Source organism: Haemaphysalis longicornis, unplaced genomic scaffold, assembly GCF_048455015.1.
Source record: "Haemaphysalis longicornis isolate Haplotype H1 unplaced genomic scaffold, Haemaphysalis longicornis Haplotype H1 scaffold_4, whole genome shotgun sequence".
In the NCBI taxonomy this organism is placed as follows: Eukaryota; Metazoa; Arthropoda; class Arachnida; order Ixodida; family Ixodidae; genus Haemaphysalis; species Haemaphysalis longicornis.
The window spans coordinates 136,177,508-136,202,275 of NW_027526361.1; the positions used below are offsets into that span (position 1 = coordinate 136,177,508).

General features: G+C 47.4%; 1 non-coding gene across 1 annotated transcript; it reads left to right on the forward strand.

The window, feature by feature from the left end:
• The first annotated feature begins 9,927 nt into the window (after positions 1-9,927).
• On the forward strand, positions 9,928-10,000 carry Trnac-gca (transfer RNA cysteine (anticodon GCA)). The gene has a single exon. It is a non-coding gene; the product is annotated as a tRNA-Cys (tRNA).
• The last annotated feature ends 14,768 nt before the right edge of the window (positions 10,001-24,768 follow it).

Below are 24,768 nucleotides of genomic sequence, written 5' to 3' on the forward strand. Positions count from 1 at the left end.
GAAGAAAAGAGACGGCACACTGAGGTTCAGTGTTTACTACTGGCGATTGAACAAGAGCACCAAAAAGGACATGTAGCACCTGCCACCAATTGACGACGCCATTGAGCATCTTTGCTACGCAAAGTACTTCTCATCGATGGATCTGAATAGAGGCTACTGGAAAATTGAACTGGACGAGAGAGATCGAGAGAAGACTGCATTCATAACCCCGGACGGCCTATACGACTTCAAGGTGATGCCGTTTGGGATATGCATGGTGCCAGCAACCATTTAGAGAGTCATGGACACTGTGCTAGCTGCACTGAAGTGGCACACCTTCCTCGTATACTTCGACGATGTTGTGGTATACTCCCAACCTTTCTACGAACACCTTGCACGGTTATAATCTGTACTCGAGGGCATCCGTACGTCGGTGCTAACGCTGAATCCTGAAAAGTGCCGATTCGGGTACGAAGAACTCAAGTTTTTGGGCCATGTCGTCAGTGCGAAGCGAGTCCTGCCTGACCCGTCGAAACCTTCAGCAATAGCGAACTTCAAAGATAGAAAAATAAGAAGGGCGTGCGAAGATTTGTCGGAGTGTGCGCATACTACCGGCTCTTCGTCGAATCTTCGCACGCATTGCAGAGCCACTCAACGCTTCACGAAAGATAGCACGCCTTTCAGCTGGAAAAGTGCCCAAGAGGAAGCATTCTGCGAACTACAACAGCGCCTGCAAAGCCCGCCTGTGCTCGCTAATTCCGACGAAAACGCCGAAACGGTAATTCACACGGATGCCAGTGGTATAGGCTTGGCGGCCGTCCTCGTCCAGAAGCAACGCGGGAGGGAAAACGTAATCGCCTATGCTAGGCGTGGTGCCAGGAGGAAAATAAACTACTCAGCCTCTGAGAAAGAGTGCCTCGCGATTATATGGGCGATTTTGAAATTACGTCCATACGTGTTTGTAGACCGTTCAAGGTTGTGACAGACCAGCAGGCGCTGTGTGGTTTACTAATTTGAAGGACACCCTCTGGCCGTCTTCGTAGGTGGAGCTTGCGCCTGCGAGAATTCTACGTTACAGTAGTCTTTTAAATGAGGGAGGAAACGTCCCATCCAGCCACAGCAATTAGTGTCATTGACGGCTCGGGCGATGTCGTTCGCACTGCGACCGTAAAAACGACAAACATCGTTGAAGCCGAAGAAACGGCCATCGCACAGGCGATGACGTCTCCAACTTCGAATAGCCCACTTCATATAATTACAGACTGCCAGCAGGCATGCAGAAACTACGGGAACGGTCGGATCTCAATATGTGCTCTCCGACTTGTAAAAAAGCACAAGGACACCCTAAACCCAACTGTACTAATATGGACGCCAGGTCACGCATGGCTTGACAGAAATGAGCGAGCACACGCTACAGCCCGAGCATGCACCCTCCAGGCACCGCACCAGTCGCTCCTTAACCCAGAGCCTGTCCAGCAGCAGTACCGTACACTTCTGCAACACCATCGCCTTGCCAGATGTGCCTACCCACCACTGCACCAGAAGCTCACCCAAGAGGAGGCTGTAGCCTGGCGGCAACTACAGACAAACACATAATCCCACCTTAGCTTCCTGCACATCATACACCCCACAATGTATCCACCAACATGCCCACACTGCAGCGAACATCCAGCACTGTACCACACCACGTGGGCTTGCCAAAACACACCAGCAGCCCCCATTATTCACACCGCCTCCCTTGAGAAGTGGGAGGGCGCGCTGTGCAGTTCGGATCTTGAGGACCAGCGACAGTTGGTGGACCGGGCACTCAGAACCGCAGCCGCCGCAGGGGCCCTGGACTGAGGGCTTCTTCCACTTTCAAGCGCGAACCTCTTTTGCTTGAATAAGTGTTTCTCCACCACCACCACCACTCTGACGCCGACGGCCTGTCTCACGCCCCTGTCGACCCACCACCGCAAGACTCAGACGAAGAAAGCGCATTCTTCGGAGTCGTGATGCAGAGCGACCTAGCTGCCCAGTAGCATGCCGACCGTGAGTTACGTGGAATGATCCACTACCTCGGTGGATAAAATGTTAACGTGCCTGGAGCCTTCAAACAGAACTTACCAGCATTCAGCCTCAAAAACTCCGTCCTCGTGAAGAACTTCAGCCCGGAAAAAGAACGAATGATCTTCTTGTCATCACTACACACCTTCGTGACAAATCTTTGGAAGCATGTCACGACGACCCGTATTCCGGAAATCTCGGCACAGCTCGCACTATCGGAAAAATCAAGACGAAGTACTACTGGCCTCGCCTTGCATCCGACGTCACCCACTTCGTCCGCCGCTGGCGTGACGGCCAGCGACGAAAAACGCCGCCGATGAGACCAGCCGGACTTCTCCAGCCAATCGCCGTACTATCGAGGCCCTTCCAGCAGATTGGAATGGCCCTTTTGGTCCCGTTCCCCACGTCACGATCCGAGAACAATTGGATTGTCGTAGCAACAGACTACATGACGCGCTACGCAGAGACCACCACTCTTCCGAGGGCGGCCGCAAAAGAAGTCGCCAAGTTTTTCATAAACCAAGTTGTGTTGCGACATGCAGTCTCTGAAGTCCTAATCACGGACCGCGGAACGGCCTTCACGACAGAGCTCATGCAATAACTCTTACGCTACAGCAACACGGATCAACGAAGAGCGGCGGCGTACCGAAGAAACCGAACGAACAGACTAACGTACCGAACAAACAGACTAACGGAACGCTTGAACAAGACAATCGCGGATATGCCATCTATGTACTTCGACGTTGAACATAAGACTTGGGACAAAGTCCTACCGTATGCCACATTTCCGTACAACACCGCTATTCAGGAAATTACGCAGATGGCACCGTTCTAGCTTTTCTACGGAAGAAGCGACCCGCCAGAGAGAAACAGGGAAGACTAGGAGAGGGTCGGGGGAACCAGGGGTAATGGTTTAAGCTTGGCTGCGGTGGTGTCTTGCGAACTCAAAAAAGGCTTCAGGGAAATGTGGAGCCATGAGGGGCGCTTTGGGGGTGCAATTGCAAGATTTCTGAACTGTATGTAAGAAAGAAAACTCGTAACCAACAACCGCCCGTGTCGTCCGGAGAATTCCGGTTGGGAAGGCAAGTGGTCGAGAAGAATAGAAGGGTTCTGCGCAGGTACAATCCACGGGTAGCTCTGCGGTAGATTCAAGGACTTCTTTTCTGTTTTTTTTCTTTTTTACTTTTTTTAGCGTGCGTGTGTAAAACAGGTAGTAAGACGAAACGACGAAGGTCGAGTGAGGCGAGTACACGTGGTATATCGAAATAGGCTGGGAGCAAGACAGGAGGGAAATAGAAAAAAAAGCACTGAAGTTGTATTCAAGTAACAGCTATAGGGATGGGCGGTCAGGGTTGTTGCGCATGGAGATGCCCACTTTTTGTAAAAGAGCAATATTTTTCTGTTCGATTAAGATACCGTAAGGTTTCTATGCTGCCTTTCGAAGCATTGATTCCAGCCGGCTCCAGGTGGTTGAATTTATAAATTGAGTACGATTCTCCGTATTTCCGGCACCATGGACACCTAAAGTTTGATTTCAGAATATAGAGCTTGAGATCATTGAAATTGTGGTTCGGCTGGTTGAAGAGTTGCGCGACTGCTGTGGAGGCACTGTTATGCGTTTCGGCCCGAAGTCCATTCAGGCATAAGTTCATAGGTTGACTCGTTTCTCTAATATACTGCCTTTGACAGAATCACCATTCTAGCATATACACAATGTTAGAAGAATGGCACGTGAAGCTTGAAATAATCTTGTGAACGTATTGACTGGCAGTGCTAGTCACAATGCAATTCATCTGCAGATGTTTGCATGTCTAGCATCAAGGATGCAGTCATGGGCTGATGACTGGGTCCTGGGAAGTGCCAATTTTGGCATGCACTAAAATGTCTTTTAGGTTCTTCTTTCTCACGTAGGTAACTCTTGGGGCTTCCGGAACGTCTTTCTAGGTCGGTCATTACTGGCAAGAATGGGATAGTATTTCCGCAAGGTGTTGTTTATGTTAGGGAGCGAGTTTGACAATTTGGTTAATAAAGCTGGTGGTCGGGCACTTTTGTTTCAACGTTGTTGCTTGAGCACTTCGTCCCTTTCTAGCTTTTCGTAAACACTTTTTGTAAGCTCTTTCGTAAACCATATCCAGGGAGCTGACCGGGTGATTCCTGCTTCCTAGGGTTGACTTCGGTTGATTAAGGTGTTTTATATAGTCTGGGTTACCACTGCATACTCTTCTTAGTCTGGTCGCCTGTTCTACAAAGAAAGCTTGTTTGCCTTGTCGTGGGTGATGATTCGTGTAGTCAAGGTATTGTTGCCTGTCCGTCGGTTTCCTGTAAAGCGTGGCTTTCGGTTTACCATTTTTAAGAACAGTGGCGTCCAGGAAGCTCACGTGTTATCCTAGTCCTGGCATAAGAACTTAAAGGTCGGAAGCGACGAAATAAGATGCGGAATAAAACTTCCAAGTGCTTCGCGGCCGTGCTCCCAAATAATGAAGATGTCATCTATGTATCGAAGGTAAACCTTCGGTTTCAGGGGGAAAGACTCGAAGAGGGAAGCTTCAAGTTGTCGTATAAAATTGTTGGCGTAGGAGGGTGCGAAAGGAGTGGCCATGCTGGTTCCAAAATCTTGCAAGTAGTAAGATGAGTCGAACTTGAAATAGTTAAGTGGTAGAACTAATTTTAGTAAAGTAATGTAAACTTCCAACGCATGTTGGTGCGCTTTTCTGCTAAGGCCTTTGATGTAGCTTTTTATTTTTTTGGTGAAGATAATGTTCCTATAGAGGGGGCACACTTCGAGCGTGACCAGAAGAAATCGTTGGGTATTTGGCCACCACGTTTATTGCTTCTATTATGCGGAGGAAAGAAAGTGTGGGTTGTCCTGAACAAATGAAGGAAGAGAAGTCGGATTATCTGCCAAATGGTTATTCAGAGACAGAGACAATGCTTCCGGAGGGGTGTTAGAGACATGGGTCTGCCCGGAATGGGAGCTGAGAACAATGCTTCTGTGAGGACTCCATGGATTTTCGGGAGGAGGTAAAAACGTCCTGATTGCTTGTTTGTCGTTCTCGTGTAGGTTAGTTTTGTTGTGGTGAATAATTCTCCAGCCAGGAGATCGGTGAGAATGCGAAGGATAGATTGACTGTATTCGTTGGTTCGATCACGGTCTTAAGGCTGGTTGCGGCCGTGCTTGTTAAGGTGCCTATACGCCTCGTCTTTATATTTTTTCATTGGTGAGATGACAACGCTACCTTCTTTGTCTGCAGGTTTAATGATTATGTCCATTCTGGCTGATAGGTTATTTAGAATGTCTTCTTCTGAGGAGGTCAAGTTTTTGCGTTTATTTGATTTCTTTGTTTTCAATAATATTTTTGACACTGATATTCCTCAGCATCTGGCGCCCAAGTGCTTTGTGCAGGGAGTGCGTGGTCATTGATTTCACTATTGTCTTGCTTATCGGAAAAGAATTCCTTCAGTCTCATTCTGCGGGAAAATTCGGTTAAATCCTTGTGTAACTCGTATTCATTCAGGGCACCAAGTGAGGCCTCGTTCTAGGATAATGTTTTCGGGTGTGGATAATGTTTCTGAAATATCTATAACGTTGCTGTTACACGTGACGGGGGAGGCGGATACAACAATCTGCTCGGGAACAGGCGTCATGTCGCTGCTACTGGTACTGTGGGGGCTAGATTATTCATTTTGATTATTAGCGGGAGGAAAATACTCAAACATAGAAGATTCTGATGCAGGGAGCGTTAAATGATTGAGTGTCACGTCTTCAGGCTTAGCGAGAACAGGAGGTTCAAATATGCAATGTGTGTCAGGCAAAAGGAGCGGGTGAGATTCAAATTTATCTCTGTTTCTGGCACAGCTCGTGTGCCTTACGGTTTTTGAAGGCATCAAGATCAATTTTTTTCGCTCATTGAGTGGAATGATTTAAATCTAATTATTTAAAAATACTATGATGTGTGTGACATTGCTCTGAGAATTTTTAGAATGGAAAGCGATGCATGCTTCAAAGTGCCCTACCATTTAGCTTTTAGTTCAGGGGGCAGAACTCCAAGGAAACACATAGATTTAAGCCGGAGACCTTTGGGGATTTTCCTGGTTTGTAGGTTAGAGGAGTAGGTGTTGAGATGGAACATGTAGTGTGTTTGTTTGCTGGCGAGTTTTCGAACACTAAGAAACACGCGGGATTTTAGGGGCAACTTTTACGGTCCGTTCGGTGCAGATCATTTTCGTTTGTTCTGAGTTGACCTACAGGATGTTTCTCTTGTGTTCGGAGTCTGTTTTTAGGCGGGCTTCTAGGCGTGACGTTGAAGTCGATGTCTGTTTGGGTGCTTATTGGCGTTGTAGTGAGTGTTGGTGTCTCTGTGGACATTGAGAGTGATGTAATTGGTGGGTCGGGATGTTGTTCTCCTACGTGCTGTTCAACTCGTGTTGTGGCTGCATCAACCGTTTGTGTGCTCACATCACAGTAGGGGTGTTTGGGGGGACAGGGTGGTTTGCTACTGTAGGGAATGTCAGGTTCGGTCTGCTGCTTGGTGCTGGCCACTGACGGGCTGGTGGTGCCGGCAGTGGAGAGCGTCACCCCAAACGACTTGCTCAGCCTATACTTGATGTTATCTGCCATAATTCTAACTCCCCAGAAGTTAGTGTGTAAACCGTCTCTCGTCAGATGCCCCTGGGGGTCATGACAGATTTCTGTGTGGCAGATAGATGTCCACTTGTGGCTTGGTAAGTTCTAGGTCAAGGAGGGCGTTGTTGAGCTTAACTGTTCACTTGTAGTGAGCTATGAGTCTGTGCACCTTGTGTGTGAGTGGCAGGTGATTGTTTTCAATTCTGGGAAGCACTGTTGTGAGGGTTATCTTCACTTTGGGTCGTTTGGTCAGAACATGTCGTACGAGAGATTTGACGGCTTGTAAAGTGTTTTCCGCACTGTTGTAATGTAGGTCGTTAGTTCCAAAATGAAGTGTAAAGTGAGTGATGTTGCGTGGGGTGGAATGTATGAGCTTCCTAATGTCCTGCGCTAGGAACAAAACCACGCTTCATAGGAAACCAACAGACCAACAAACAGCCAATAGTACCTAGACTACACTAGTCATCACCTACGACACTGCAAACAAGGTATCGTTTTAGGACAGGCGACCATAATAAGAAGAGTATGCAGTGATAACACAGACTATATATAACACTTTAATGATGTAATGTCCACCTTGGCAAACAGGAATCACCCGGTCATCTCGCTGGAAATGGCCTACGAAACAGCATCCAAGCCAGAAAGTGACGAAATGCTCAAGCAACAACGTCGAAACGAAAGCACCAGACCACCAGCCCTAATAACCAAATTCTCAAACGCCCTCTCTAACATAAACATTACCTCCTGCGGAAATACTACCCCATTCTAGCCAGTAATGACCGACCTAAATAAACGTTACCGGAAGCCGCAATAGCTACCTACAGAAGAAATAAGAACATAAAAGACATTTTAGTGCATGCCAAAATTGGCACTTCCCAGGAAACAGTCATCAGCCCTTGCCTCCGACCTAGATGCAAGACCTGCAAACATCGGCAGACGGATTGCAGTGTCAATAGCACTGCCCTTCAATACGTTCACAAGAATATTTCAAGCTTCACGTGCAATTCTTTTAACATTGTGTATATGCTAGAATACGCATTCTGTCCAAAGCAGTACATTGTTGAAAGGAGTCAACCTAAGAACTTACGCCTCAATGAACATCGGGCCGACACTCATAACAGTGCCTCCATAGCAAACGTGCAACACTTCAACCAGCCGAACAACAATTTCGATGATCTCATGCTCTATATTCTGCAGTCAACCTTTATAATTCCAAGGCACGGAAATACAGAGAATTGTATATAATCGATCAATTCAACTGCGTGGAGCCGGCAGAAATCAATGCTTTGAAAGGCAGCTTAGAAACCTTAAGGTATCTAAATCGAACAGAAAAAAAATGCTCTTACAAAATGTGGGAAACTACATTCGCAAGAACCCCGCCTACCCATCTCCAAAGCTGTTACTTGAATACAATTTAAGGGCTTCTTTTTCTTTTTTCCCCTCATGTCTTGCTTTTAGCCGATTTCGACATAACACATGCACTCGCCTCGCTCGACCTTCGGCATTTCGTCTTACTACCTGTTTTACACACACACGCGGAAAAAGAAAAAAAAAAGAAAACGGAAAGAAAACAGAACAGAAGTCCTTGAATCTAATAAAGCTCTCCGTGGAATGCACCTGCGCATACCCCTTCTATTCTTCTGCAAACACTGGCCTACCCAGCCGGAATTCCTTCGGACTATACGGGCTGTTGTTGTTTACGAGTGTTCTCTCTTACACACAGTTTATTAACCTTGAAATATCACCCCAAAACGCCCCTCTCGGCCTAAGAATTCCCGCAAGCCCTCTTGAAGGTCTCCCGTACCACCGCAGCCCAGCTTAAACCAGTCCTCCCTGTTTCCCCGACCCTCGTGTAGTGTTCCCTCTTTCTCTCTTGCGGGGTCCTGTCGCAATAACCACACCCCCGTTTCTCTCCCACTAGTTCGCTCCTTTCAACCGAACGTTGACCCACTCTGCTGTCCTCTTTCCGGCCCCGCTCCTAAAAACCTCCTTCATCTCTCTCCAACTCAATCTGGACCTATAAAACAGTGTGCCAAAGATGAACCCTGATGCCCTAGAAAAGATAAGTCCCCTTGGTGAAACGCCGACAGAGGTCTGAGGACGCTACTTTCTCCAGAGTATAATTTCTATATAGTGATTATCGACAGAGCGCCCTTGTTCCCTACATACACACACACACACACACACACATATATATGTGTGTATAACACAGAACATAAGAGTTGCCAGTCAAGAAAACCTCGGAAATCAAAGGGGAGGATGTGATAGATCTTTGAAACAGATGATGAATTTAGAAAGAAGGAAAGTGTAGAAAAAATGCCCACCAGGTGGAATCCGAACCCACAACCTCCAGAATGCCGGTCTGGTGCAATAACCACTACGATACCAGCGGGGCAATTTTCCCCTCCACTTTCTGGGGTATATCTGTTAAAGTATTTTTTGTTTCCTGTGCTCGGGGGTGGTAGTCAGCGTCACTCTGACAACTCGGGGTGAAGGGTACCTCCTTTTTAACCCCCGGGCCGTGCCTCGAGTGTCTACGGCATGTCAAAAGTGGTTGACCAGCGTTTAATGCTCTTAAGATTCCGATGGCACCAAGACTGCCAGAACAGAGACCCTCGCTAGGCATGTAGCGAATCAGAATAGGAAATGAGGGGCTGGTTGAAAATAACACAGAAAATAAGAATTGGCAGTCAAGAAAACCTCAGAAAGCAAAGGGGAGGATGTGATAGGTGACGGAAACAGATAAAGATTTTGGTAAGGAAGAAAGAAAGTGGAGAAAAAATGCCCGCCAGGTTAGATCCGAACCCACGACCTCCAGAATACCGGTCTGTTGCAATAACCACTACGCTACCGGTGGGGCGATTTTCCCTTCCCTTTCTGGGGTATTTATGTTCAAGTAATTTTTGTTTCCTGTGCTTGGGGGTGGTAGCCAGCGTCACTCTGACTACTCGGGGTGAAGGGTGCCTTCTTTTTAACCCCCGGGCCCTGCCTCGAGTGTCTACGACATGTCAAAAGTGGTCGACCAGCGTTTAACGCTCTTAAGATTCCTATGGCACCAAGACTGCCAGAACAGAGGCCCTCGCTAGGCATGTAGCGAATCAGAATAGGAAATGAGGGGCTGGTTGAAAATAACACAGAAAATAAGAGTTGGCAGTCAAGGAAACCTCGGAAAGCAAAGGAGAGGATGGGATAGGTCACTGAAGCAGATAAAAATTTGGAAAGAAAGAAAGAAAAGGGAGAAAAGTTGAGGAGAGGGGAAAGTGGAGGGTAAAATCGCCCCGCCGGTAGTGTAGTGGTTATCGCACCAGACCGCAATTCTGGAGGTCGTGGGTTCGGATACCACCTGGCGGGCATTTTTTCTGACCTTTCTTTCTTTCTTTCCGAATTCTTTATCAGTTTCAATGACCTATCACATCCTTCCCTTTGGTTTCCGAGGTTTTCTTGACTGCCAACTCTTATTTTCTGCGTTATTTTCAACGAGCCCTCATTTCCTATTGTGATTCGCTACATGCATAGCGAGGGCCTCTGTTCTGGCAGTCTTGGTAGCATAGGAATCTTAAGAGGGTTAAACGCTGGTTGACCACTCTTGACATGTCGTAGACACTCGAGTCACGGCCGGGGGTTAAAAAGAAGGTCCCCTGCACCCCGAGTAGTCAAAGTTGCGCTGGCTACCACCCCCAAGCACAGGAAACAAAAAATACTTTAACATATATACCCCAGAAAGTGGAAGGGAAAATGTCCCCGCTGGTATCGTAGTGATTATTGCACCAGACTGGTATTCTGGAAGTCGTTGGTTCGGATCCCACCAGGCGGGCATTTTTGCTCCACTTTCTTTCTTTCTAAATTCTTTATCTGTTGCGACCTATCACATCCTCCCCTTTGCTTTCCGAGGTTTTCTTCATGACTGCCAACTCTTATTGTCTGTGTTATTTTCAACGAGCCCCTCATTTCTTGTTCTGATTTGCTATATATATATATATATATATATATATATATATATATATATATATATATAGCGAATCAGAATAGGAAATGAGGGGCTCGTTGAAAATAAAAGAAGGTTAAAAAGAAGGTCCCCTTCACCCCGATTAGTCCGAATGGCGCTGGCTACCACCCCCAAGCACAGGAAACAAACATACCTAACATAAATACCCCAGAAAGTGAATGGGAAAATCGCCCCGCCGGTAGCGTAGTGGTTATCGCACCAGACCGGTATTCTGGAGGTCGTGGGTTCGGATCCCACCTGGCGGGCATTTTTTCTTCACTTTCTTTCTTTCTTTCCAAATTCTTAATCTGTTTCAATGATCTACCACATCCTCCCCTTTGCTTTCCGAGGTTTTCTCGACTGCCAACCCTTATTTCTATATATATATATATATATATATATATAAATATATATATATATATATATATATATATATATATATATATATATATATATATATATATATATATATATATATATATATATATATCAAAGTTGCAGTCCTTATTGCCAGTGCTGTTTGGCGGTGTGTTTTATAGGGCCGAATCAGGTATGATTGCATTTTTTTTTGCAGGAACAAATAATTGAAAATTCAAGTCGTGAAAAAATGCGCCGTTTTTTCCGGAAGCGGGAATCGAACCCACAACCTCCGCATAACGCGTGCGGTGCTCTACCATTGAGCTAGTCCCGCGGCGACTCCCTTCTCAACTATAAGGCGGTATTTTGTATTTACGACTGGTTCGATTCCCGCTTCCGGAAAAAACGGCGCATTTTTTCTCGACTTGAATTTTGAATTATTTGTTCCTGCAAAAAAAAAGCAATCATACCTGATTCGGCCCTATAAAACACACCGCCAAACAGCACTGGCAATTAAGGACTGCAACTTTGATATGTGTCCTTACGGAATCCCTCGTCCCGTACGTCTCTGTTCATATATATATATATATATATATATATATATATATATATATATATATATATATATATATATATATATATATATATATATATTACAGGAGTCACTTTGAAAAACATAACATTTATTCTACCGTTTCAACCGGGGCCCGGTCTTCTACAAAGAGACAAATAGTGCAGATCAGTTGGGTTTAAATAAACTTCAATTGTGGGTGGGGCAAGAAGACGTATTAAGCAAAATGTAGTCTCTACGCGGCACAGAAGCATACGAAGCCCCAGAACTCGATCGGCAATGGCCTCCGCTTGAAACATTAGAATAAATATCGCTATGTTTTTCAATGTGACCTCTCTATCGTACAGGTAATAGCCAGGAACCTTTTCTCTTAATTTTACCGCAATGGCTACAGGCACAGCCAACGTGAAAGATATAAGTCGGAAGTTCCCAAAGTACCTAGATGCTTTCGTTGTCCTTTGAGACTGGCACTGCAAGCATGTGCATCACCACTTCGAGTCAGGGCAGAAGGGAACGCCTGCCTTCATCTCCCAATCCGGTGCCAAAATCGACGACGCCTGTGCCCTGTGTACTTTGTCCCGAAGACAACAACCGCCACCGTGCTACATGAAGGCACCGAACGATATGGCCCAGTCATCAGCAGGAGAGGCTTTCGGGCGCTATCGCACCCTTTTGCACGTCATCGCACGAGACTTCACCAGCATCAAGAAGGTGTATATTACCCTAATCCTGCCCCGATCCATCAATCGACGCCGTGGTGGAACGAACTGTCGTTTCGTCGGGAAATGGAACACTTAGGCTTCCCGCTTCATCAGCCTGCTTCGCCGAAATTGCCGGCAAATGAGGGGCCTCTTCTTCGACCACGGCTTCCATTGACTCCCGCCGGCTCGGGTGTTGGCCGCTGACTGGCTTTACCCAAGTTTCGAGGGTGTGGTGATTCTGGCGAGTCACATGCACCCGACCAAACATCGAGGTTACGCACTCGCAGAAGACACGTGGCCGCAGCCCTCTGCGGGCCAGATGGTGGCTGAACCGGCATCGACCTCCCCTCCTTCATGAGCACCGGCTTCCCTAGTGGGATCATCTCAGGCTTCAGCCCAGGCTCCATCAGAGTCGCGCTACAACTTCTGAAGGACCTTCTAGGCCGTCGTGAAGCAAAACCGAAAGAACTGACTAGAACCGGGCGACTGTTGTGGTCAGCACAGACAAACCGTGTCAATTTTTTTTAAATCTAGGAAAATTGTCGAAAAGCGAGTGCGGTATGCGTACAAACGTATGCGACAAAAAGAGCAGGTAGAAGAGGAAGTCATGAGGAACGCGACGAAGACCATCTACTCAACAGCAAACAAGTAGTGTTCCGCAAGGACCGGTTCTTCCTCCTATCCATTTTAATATATTGCTGAGTTCTATTCCAATCAATCAGGCAGTTTGCTCTTATGTATATGCTGATGACATAGCCTTCTTTTCTGCTGCGCAGAATATTCACGATCTATATGAACAAATACAGACATATCTGGGTTCTATCGAGAGGTGGATTACAGGTTTGAATTTGTCCAATAACGTCGCTAAATGCGCGGTCCGGGTGTTTCCATTATCCATTCCTGTTAACCTTTGTTTGAGTTACCGCGAGAAGAACATTCCTCGGGTGACTGCTCTGAAATATTTGGGTATTATCTATGACAGTACGCTTGATTGGCGCCCGCACATAAACCACATTTCGAAAAAAGGGGAAAGACCTCTAGCATTGTTGCGTAGAGCTGGCAACAGAAAAATTGGCATGCGGAGGGACACCCTACCCTTTATATACGGTGGTTATGTAAGACCCATTTTAGAGTTTGGGTGTGTCCTCTTTTCGGGTGCAGCAACGTACAAACTCCGTCCTCTTATTCTTTTGGAGTGACGAGCGCTGAGATTATGCCTCAGCCTACAGCGATTTATCGCAAACAACATTCTGTATTTAAAATCCTGCTCGCCGTGTCTAGAGTCTCGATTTAAACTTTTAACAGTGCAGACTATGATGGGAATCTTCGAGTCTCCTTTGAGCAAACCTTTGTCATTGATGGTGGCTCAGCCAGCATTGTTTTTTAACAATCCATGGCCTCGATACCATCGTCCGCAATGTGTCTATGCCCAAAGCTTGCTTTCAGTGGTCAACATCAGTCTTCCGGAAATTCTTCCGATGTTACCTGAAGTGATACCTGCTCCTCTGTCCCTGAATAACTTATTCTCCCATAACGCCAAACTGCTATCCACACGGATACTAATGGGTTTACTGGATGAGCATCTGGGGAGCTTGCGCTCACATGTGGTAATGGCAGCGAATGCATCGCAACGTGCGAAGAGGGCGGGCGTGGGAATTTTCAGCCCACAACCTAATTGGTCCCTTTCTTATCGTTTAGCTTATTTTACTCCTATATTCGAAGCTGAGTTTTTTGCAGTAGTTATGGCCTTAAAAATACCTCCACGGTATTTAAATGTTGGTGTTATTTCTGATTCCCTGTCGGTTCGTACCGTGCTAACATCTCCAAAAAACTCATTACTTATCCGTAACTTCAGCCGCCTTGTGCCTCTCCAATTACGCGACATCCGGCTCATCTGGGTGTCAGGGCACAGATGCCTATGGCTCAATAAAACGGCTGATGCTTTGGCCAGTTCAGCTTTAGATGGCCTTACCGTCGACCTTAGCCGTACCTCTTTTCTCCTGGTGCGAGCAAGGTTCCGCAGATATCTACGACTAGAGATGACAAAGGAAGGTACTATAACAGGCTTGGATGACTATGCCCATCTTGCTCACACTTGGAATGCGAGATTTGTCGAGTCCCACCAGTGCGAAGTCACTTTAACCAGTATCTGCTGCAGAATACCACAGCTTAATTTTTATTTGCATCGTGCTGGTCTCACCTCCTCCGGTTTTCGTGCTGCTTACCCAGGCAGCACAGGACTGTTCGGCCTAAACAGGCCGTTGTACTTTGGCCGGTGATTTTCTGTCCGGCCGTTTTCGGCAGCCATGTTCGGCCCATGTCCAAATGTGGGCCTGCTGGCCGTATACGGCTGAACTCCCATGGCTGCCCAACGGCCAGTGTCCGTCGGCCAGTCGACCGGCTTACGGTCATACGGCCAGATTCCAGCCGTAGGGCTCCGGCCATTCCAAAGCCACCCGTGTACGGCCGAAGTACGGCCGCCGGAGGACAGCCGAGATGCGGTCGTCGGACTCCAGCCGGACTAAAGCCACCGGAAATACGGCCGTGCTACGGGCATTGGAGTTCAGCCACAGTACGTTAACTGTACTGAGGCCGGTCACTGCATGTCGCGCAAGCAGATCTCATTCGCGCAGTGCAGAAGCAGCACAAACCCAGCATTTTGGGTCCAATACAGCCACATCAAAGTGAGCACGCGCGCAACCACCAGCCGTCAAGCTTTCAGCGCAGCCTTGCTTAATTACCAGCCTCAGTTGACAGCAAAATTCATTTATTAAACAGTGCTCACAAATTGTCGTTCCTTTAATTGCGGTGCCTCTCTTACTGCCGAACACAGAAAATATTCAGTTCTTTGTAGAGCTTGAATAGATGTAGTGTCCAGGTACTGATATCCTCTGTGGGGCGGCTTACCTGTAATAAACGGGGAAAGAGGGGGGGGGGCGCCGGAGGGCGCATACTTTAGTGGGTTGAATTTCAGAAAGATAAATTGCGACGCTTTTAGCCAATTTCTTTTAGGGCAATATTCCGGAAAACTTTCATGCTATGACTACATAAACTATTTTTATAATAGTTTCTTGACCAATTTTGATGTATATAAAACCGGCATGAATGCCTTTACGAAGCGTTTTGGTTCTCAAAAAACAACACTCAATAGCATTTATTATAACTCCTTCACAAAAAAGTATGTCCAGTTTTTGCCCATTTTTCTTGCTAAGGCATTTTCTATTCGATCAACTTTTCTGATTATCTTGCCCAGGACTGATCCTAAGAAGGAGCGAACAGGTACTTTTATTTTCAATCTATTTTAATGTTTTTTCATGAGTATACGTCCACACCACTTAATAGTCCAAAAGACCTTAATTTTCTTCTAATGTCATACTACGTTCAAAAAATTCTAGACGCGTTGCGAATGACGCCCTGCTTCAGGTGGCTGCAGTTGTATCCCTCTGTGTTCACGCAAGGAAAGGCGTAAAATTAGAGTTACATAATTTGTTTCAAACCAATAACATAGCAATGGTAGCATGCATACAGGAAACCTTGCATACTGCAACGAATAGGGGAAGAAATATTTTATTGGTCAAGGTTGAATGCGTAGGGTTCTCAACCCGTCGGAGGCAAACTTGCGCCTCTGGATGTTTATTTATTTATTTATTTATTTATTTATTTATTTGTTTATTTATTTATTTTTATTCATTTATTTATTTTTATTCATTTATTTATTCATTGTTTTATTTATTTATTTATTTGATGCCTGCTTGCATTTGCATGCATTACAGAAGTAGCTACGTAACACTAAGCAATAAATATGAGACAAAATAACAAAATAATTCTACAAAGCGCGCTGAAAATCGTCAATATAAACAGTTAATGCAATCATACATGGAGGATAATTACACTGCAGTATTGATGTAAAATAAATTGAATCGCGCAAGGCGTCACCTTTAAAGGAAAGTTATTAGTTGAGCGTGCCAATTACCTAATACGAATCGCACTGACATATTCTGTATGTTTTCGAGCGTATCAACCAGCTCTTTTGTGTATGGATCTACGAAAAGACATGCGTACTCCGAGATTGAGCGCACATGAGTGAAATACGGTTGTTCTTTTCAGTTAGATGGACGTTCACTGAAAATTCGTCTCAGAAAGACAAAAACATATGCAGCCGTAACTTTTATGGTGTGAACCTGCCTATTTAACCTCTAACCACTCCCTAAATAAACTCCTAGGTATTTATATTCCTCGACCGTTGTCACAGCAGCGTAATTTACGGTATACGTATTCAACTGTAATGAAGGTTTTCTTGTAAAGGTTCCGTCAACACACTGTTTAACATCCAAAAACTTTTCTGAATCAGCACACCAGGATGTTAATAAATTCAAATAAAGCTGCAGGTATACGGAATCACGTTCATTCGCTATTGTCCAGTAAACCCCACAGTACTTTTGAACAAAGGTATAGGGCCAATAGTAACAACAATGCAAAAACCGATTCATTCAATTCATAGGCCGAAATGTACTACGCAGAAGGTGATATGGAACACCACCATTTGCTTTTTTGCAGTCCAAGAATATACAGTCAATCACTTTAAGCTTATCTATTGCAAGAGCCAAATCGTGCGTGAACTCAACAATCTGCGTTGAGCAAGAAAATCCTGACAAAATTCGTGTTTGCTAGGAAATTGGCAGTGATGTTTAACCAAATGAGTCATATCCCACAAGTAGCTAAGCTCACCTTCAAACATCGAAACTAAATTAACAGCTAGGCTTCGTCAGTGACAAGGCTCTGTTGTTATCGCAAATTTAAAATAATTATATTTTATAAATACGCAGTCGTAAAATCCCATGAAGTAACATAGTGCAGGGCATGAAGTTTATCCTACCAATACACGAGAGATATTCTACGTTTATCACCAACAACATAGTGCAACATTGCTTGTCGCAGTTTAATTGTAAGCAGAATAACTTGCGCTTTTGCTCGCACTTGCCTTTCTTTGGTGGGGAGTCCTTGACATGGTGGTGGTTTAGCTGCTGCGTGGTGGCAGCTTGCTCGACGCCCTTGAAGGCTAGTTATTTTGGTGAACCAACTCCATCTCGGATCGGACATCTCTGCCGGGTGGATGTCTCCAATGCTCTCCATTTCTTGAGGATGCGAATAGCCTCGAGCTGATGCGTCGACGAAGCCGGCGGCAGAGGCGTGGTAGCGGCGATGACTGGCGAGGCTTAGCTCACCCGTCGGTGTGGCACAGTCTTCTTGTGGCAATAAATGACATTTCGATGGCCTAAAAGGTTCCCTGCTAATGTCCAGTGAGTGCTTGCACCTTGCCCGTTCACCGAGAACACTTACTACTGTTTGACAAACGATGTTCGTTCATTTAAAACGTACAAACACGGAGCGGATGAAAAACGCCTCCCCGTCGTTCGGCTCCCTAACGGCTTTTTCTCCCCCAGAAAAAAACCGGTCGGTCTTCTTCCAAACACGTCTGTGCATGGATTCTCGGCGCCCATGCACGTGCCGTTGTTCGGCTGCATGCTGTTTGCCGAAAAAATGACGTATAACCAGATACCTTACGTAGGCCGGTCTCCTCTTGAACACCGGTTGCCAAATATTCTGTGGCCATTCGCTTGCCGTAATTCGGCCGAGGACAGCTAACCGAATGAAAAACGTATATTCTGCGGCCGTAAGTCGGCCGGTATCCTTCATAACACTGGTTGCCCGAAGAAAACGAGTATTCTACCGCCGGACGCGCGGTTCAGCGTTGAAACAACGAATGAACGGCAGCCGCGCTCCGGCCGGTCTCCTTTCTAACACCAACTGCCGCAACAATACGCATATTCTGTGGCCGGTCGCTTGCCGTGCTTCGGCCGATTACCGCTTCCCGAAGAAAAAACGGATGCCCTAAGGCCGTACTTCGGGCGTTCTCTTTATCAACATCGGCAGCCGTAAGAGAACTGAATATCTGCCAGCCGGTTGAGCTGCCGTTGCGCGTCCGGACACGAGCGGACGGAAAAATACCGAAGGGCTGGTTGCCGAATGTTGCCCGGTCAACGCAAGATCAGCGGCTGCCAGAACCTGGATACTGGCCGGACATCCAGAAAGCGGCCATAGACGGGCCGGTCTTGGGGCACACTTCCTGTGCCGCCTTGGTATGGTGCAATTGAATCAATCGAACACTTTTTCCTGTATTGCCGCGGTTTTTCTTTCATTCAGAAACGGTATCTAGCCGCACCAATTCAACGTATTGGCCTTCCTCTGTCGATGCCGGTGCTTCTTACGTTTGGGGCCACATCCCTGGGGTTTTGTCATAGAGGGATTATTGCGACCATTCACGCGTACATATCAGAGACCAGACGCATGTCCTGCTAACTCGTTCAAAATTTTTTAGCCTTTTCTCCCAAAAATGACATCATTTACTGATTCATTCTTTACATTTAATATATAATTCGGTCACCGTTTCCCAAATTCCTACAGGCTGAATATATAGGGCCATGACGTGGGCGTTTTAGCCCCAAAAAGCCACCCCGGTTTTTGGCCACTCCCCCAAGTGGGTATGTGCCACTAGAAAAGGAACAACAACAACAACAACAACAACCTTCAGTCGGCGGAAGCTCGGTGTGTACTTGGACAGCACCCAACGTGATCCACACCCACCGAAAGCACCCCTACTACAATGCTGGCCGTCGCCAGTTACCGCAGCAAAACGGGGGCCGTGCCGTAGCGCCAGCCTCGTACGTGCCACCCCACCGGGCCCCCGTGCCTTGCGCCGGGGCGTCTGGTCATCAGCCCTCAGGCGGGGCCGCCGTCGGTTCAAGAGGACCACTCTGCGGGTGCGCCGCCAATGCCTACCTCACTTGAACTTTCGGGCGACGTGTCCATGCTACCGCGCTGGGCCGCCTGTTCCTGCTGGGCTGGGCCACAGCCTCAGGCCACGTCTGGTTCGAGTGACGTGGGGCCAGCCAAACGGGAGCAGCACGTCTATGACCCAAGGGTACTGTTACTTCGACAATTCATGTGAGCCCAGTCCAGATTGCATGCGTATGTGGTGCGTTCCCTACACTTGCTGAACTGGGACTTCCGAGGGAATGTTAGAAGGTGCAGGACTGAATCCCGCTTGTTGTTTTTATCAGCTTTATTAGCGTTTGCCGCGTGTGTCAACGTTTTCGTTTCTTCTGGTTTTGACCCAATTGAGTCGTTTTTGCCGCATAATACAACGCTCCTACATTTCCCCTTCGTGTTGTGGCCTCTGTCGTCATTGGCCCCGTAAGCACGTCTCGTGGTTCCCACCACCGAACCCTGAGATCATCACAATTGGCATCCGCGACAGGACCTCTTGAGTAACATCTCAAAGAGGTCACGAGGCTTGTCCAAGAGGCGTGGGGAACGAGAACCGACATGAAGATGAAAAAGTTAGTGGCAAATGGAAAGGAGCTGGGACTCCCTGATGCCGAGTTGCAGGAATAGGTTATTACAGAGCAAGATCGCTTGCGCAATGAAAGGGTGGTAGAACGGGAAGGCTCAGCAGAACCACAAGCTGAGGGTTCCGTGGCAGCCCAACCTAATCCCGTGCCTGTCATGTGGACGAGCCCGCATAACTTTATTCCCCTATTTGAGGCGCGCAGAGACGACCTGGACGCATACCTCCTAAGGTTCGAGAGGGTCGCTGCAGCTCAAAATGGCCGGAAGATAAATGGGAAGTCCGATTGAGCCCATGCCTCACCGGAGACGCGCTCTCCGTCATTGGGAGGATGGCGCCAGATGATTCTCTGGATTACCAAAAAGTCAAGCTCGTGCTCCTTCAGCGGTTTCGTTTTACCCATCAAGGGTATAACTATCAATTCCGCCAGGCTAAACCTGAGGACAGCGAAACAGGAACTTCTTTCGCTAAGCGACTCTCCGGTTGTTTTGACCGATGGCTTTGACCGAGTGGTTCCACCGACGTCCGCAGCATTGCATGATAAGATGATCGCGGACCCATTCTCTAACTGTTGCTCAACCCAGCTGGCCATTTTCATTAGGGAAAGGGACTGCAACTCGAACAAATAAATGGCCGAAGCTTGCGATCGTTTCCTCGAAGCACAAGCTCTCACACATTCGAAAAGGGTCAGGAACGAAAAGAAAAAGTCGCATGCAGACCTTCCTTCCAAAAAAGCTCCCACCTGCTTTTTATGCTGAAAAAATGTGCACAGCGCGTATATATAGAGTAATAGGCCTGAACATCCACTGCGGATGATGCGAAAAACAAGGGCATCACGCAGACAGGTGTCACTCTAAGCCTGCTGATAAAGAGCAGGTGTCGGTGTGGGCTATTGGGAAATGCCGTCGCGACAGACCGCACAAGCACCACAGGAATAAAGGCACATTGGCCTTAACACATTCCCAGCGTGAAAATGAACGCCAGCTCCAAACGAAAAGTGCTGCAAAGCGAATGCCTGTTGTAACCTGTGAGATCTAAGGACAACACGTTTTCGTTCTGAGAGACACCGGCAGCAACGCCGTCATCGCGCGACGAAACCCCGTACCTGATAGTCGCCTTACAGGCCGTGCGTGCATGAACAGTCCGTTTTGTGGACAATACCATAAGGAGACTTGAAGAGGCTTGCATCCACGTGGATACACCTTACTTCACTGGAAAAGTCCTGGCCAAATGCATGGCTGATCCCCTGTACGACCTTACACTTGGAAACGTCCCAGGCGTTAGGGACCCGAACAGTCCTAACCCTTATTGGAAGGCACTCAACCAAGGTACCCAGTGATTCCAGTGGTGCTCGGTGGTAAAGCACATCTTTCTTCGGCCGACAAGAACACCAGCCGCGCCCATCAAAACGTACAGCATAATCGCCCAGAGTGTCCCTTCATGTTTGCCGGTGTTACAACAAAAGAGATACGCCAACAGCAGCAGCTGGACAAGACGCTAGACCACTGCCTGAAGATGGCATCGGCAGAGTCCTCCTGTGATAAATGGAACCCCTGCAAGTTTGTTTGGCAAAAGGGGCTGCTGTACCGTCGGTACGCCTTACCATCTGGCCGCTTCATTCAGCAACTTGGAATTCCGCATCCTTTCCTAGACGCGGTCATGAGGATGGCTCATGAAGGAGTTCCATATCATCATTGATTATTAAAAACAACCAAACGATCCTCCGGGAGTTTTATTGGCCAAACATTTAGGCCGACCTCCGATGATTTCTTACGACCTGTCAGCCACGCAAGACGGAAAATCCGAAAAGTGCAGTGCCGACTGTTGGCCTGTGGGTAACGGAAAGTCTGGTTTCAAGGAAAACGACAAACTCATAGCGCACATACGGACCACGATGAGCATAAGCATCTGTGCCCTAAGGTCAACAGTTTCAACCTTGTTTTGGCGTTTCAGCAGTGAGGTGTCGTGGGCTTCAGATGGTGCTTTCTGCCGGATCGCAAAATCTGTCGACTGTCGAAAGAGTGCTTGTGTTTTCTTTTCCTTCCCGCTTTTTACCTACTGGTGTTTCCTGAACGTGTGTGTGTGGCTTCACCCCAAAATACTATCTAAAGCCGGGGGTAATGTGATGAGCTCCAGGCTAGAAAAAAACACAATCCAACACAATCCACTTTAATCCAATCCAAACCAAATCCAAACCAATTCAATCCAAGCCAAGCCAATCCAATTGAAGCTAATGCCCCTCGCGAGAGAGAGTTATAGCGCCGAAATCGCGCCACCACACGAACGCGTGAGGTTGACGTCACGATCACGCCACAGATGTTAGCGACCGGAGCACGCGCGAACGACAAATTGGGCCCATCTCCCCGCGAGGAGGACTCGAGTAAATGCGTCGCAAAGGGGGTGTGTGTATTGCGTTAACGTTTAGTGTTTGGAGAGTTAGTGGTAGTGAATGCGTTGTATCAGCAGCTTCTTGACGTAGTTTGAATGAGTCAAGGAAATTTCGTTATTCTTGCGTGTTTCGCTTTGTTTACAAAGCAAGAAACGCAATTGCTTGCGGAGTTGTTAACTAACTAACTAACGAACTGACTGACTGACTGACTGACTGTCTGACTGACTGACTGACTGACTGACTGACTGACTGACTGACTGCAACGGCTTACTTGCACGAATGCTTTGCTCTGTGGATAGTCAATGCACTCGCCAATTGTACAAGTGCGGGACGCACACACACAGCTGGCTGGCGCGGCATCTTTTCAAACTGATAAGAGTTGTGCCGCGCCTCCGCCAGATGGCGCCACGGGTCCCGCGACCGAGAGAAGACGCAGTGAAACATCCCCCTCACGAGCGGCACGATCAAATGCAAACCATTTCCGGGGGCGCACGACGTTAAGTAGTTTGGGTTACGTTAATGTTGTTGCACTTGTGGCAACTGCTGACGAGAGAGCGCTCGTCAGCAGTAATTTGAATGAGTCCACGAAATAAGGCACGTTCGTAGCATCCCATTCTGTGTCGGCTTTGAGGCGCAGTGGGTAGAGAACCATGTCGAAACCGGGATCGAAACCGGGCGCCGGATAGTATTTTTTTTTATATAGTAGGGACAACGACGGTGCGGACTACGGATGTCAACGCGGGTGACATCGTGATTTACTGAAATGCTGTGCATTTAAAAAAGGCGCAGAAACGAAAACACGGCACGGAGAGGAGGCCAATCACTTGCTAATGGGTATGCGTATCCACAGACAATATGAGCTGGTAGAAGACTAAGAGAAAGAGGAAGACGACGGGGAGCACCTTCCGTCGGCGGAAGCTCGGTGTGTGCTTGGACAGCACCGAACGTGATCTGTACACCGCGACAGCGCCCGTGCTACAGCGCGAAAGTCGCCAGTGACCGCCGCATAACGGGGGCCGTGCCGTAGCGCCGGTCTCTCGTACCCGCCTCCACACCGGGCCCCCGTGACTTGCGCCGGGGCGTCTGGTTATCAGCGCTCAGGTGGGGCCGCCTTCGGTTCGAAAGGACCACCCGTCGGCTCCACCACCCCTGCCTGCCTCTCTTGGGCCTCCGGGCGAGGTGTCCGTACTACCGCACCGGGCCGCCTCGTGTTCCTGCTGGACTGCGCCACCCGGTCGGGCCACATGATTCGAGTGACGTGGGGTCAGCAAAACGGGACCAACACGCCTGTGATCCCCTGCTACTGTGACTGCGACAGCCCTTGTGGGCCCTGGGCAGATTGAACGCGTATGTGGTGCGTTCACTACCCTCGCTGAACTGGGACTTCCGTGGGACTGTTGAAAGGTACAGGGCTGAAACCCGCTTCTTTTTTTCCTTTTTTATACGCGTTTGCCGCTTGTGTCAACGTTTCGGTTTCGTCCCGTTTTGACCCATTTGAGCCGTTTTCCCCGCATAATACGATGCTCCTACGTTTGCCTTTCATGTTGTGGCCTCTGCCATCTTTGACCCAGTGTGCACATCTCGTGGTTACCAACACCGAACCCAGAGATCATCACACACTGCCTAGTTAGTACCCTTAATTTATATCGGAGATGTGACGTAGTTCTGAAGCAGCCACCCTCCGACATGTCCAAGACCTTAATGCTAGGTCGGCGCTATGCATGCATAAATCATTTAAGCAAACTTTTAAATATTTTTATTGACCATGATAACTCACAACTCGAGCACATCCTCAGTGAGGGGCGCTAACTCACTGACTGGGTAGACATGACACCCCATGACATTAATCTTTTAAACGTGTTTTCAGAAAGAAAACAAAGAGCGCCAATTATTGCTAATAAAACAGAAAAAGCTGTTTCAGGGTGGCATAGCTTCCCCTGTTGATAAAGTAGACACGTGTTTTTTTTCTTGTTTTTTTCGATGGAATCCCCAAAAGCGTTCCTGATCTGAACTCCTCACAGCTCACACTGCCATATAGTATATCTTCCCGACACGCCCCTCACTGATGACGAAAAACGCGTGCTATTAAGAGGCTTGAGCTTTTGCCCTGCAACCGGCAGACTAGACGAATTCCAACTCTATAAGGATCGATAGAACTTTTCCCGAACGCTAGGGCTCAGATAATACTATATGGCAAATCGCAAAACCCTAATATAGACAATAGGCTGCCATCACTACGCATTGGTCCACTCCCCCACAAATAGACAAATGCTTTGACATCTACATCAAGACGGAACAACGCGACATTCTCTCTGAATGTCAACATCGATCACCGCATCACAAAAATCTCTCACAGAAAGAGGAAAATGCATTCAAAGGTTTACGTTGGCGCTTCAACATCACAATCAAACCCGCTGATGAGGGTGGCACAATTGGTATTCTGAATAAGCAGGACTACATCACTGAGGCAGCAATACAGCTCAGCGATCCTTCTTTCTGTAAACCAACCGACACATATGAGACTGTCCAATTTAAGAACAAGGTAAGCCAGACACTGAGGGCGCTCGTGAAGGACAAAAAAATTCCAGAAAAAAGTGCAGCCTCACTTCAAGTTTTAGGCGCAGTTCCTGGACAATTTTATATGTTGCCTCAATTACATAAAGCAGGAAATCCAGGCAGACCTATCATCTCCGGTATAGGGACGGTAA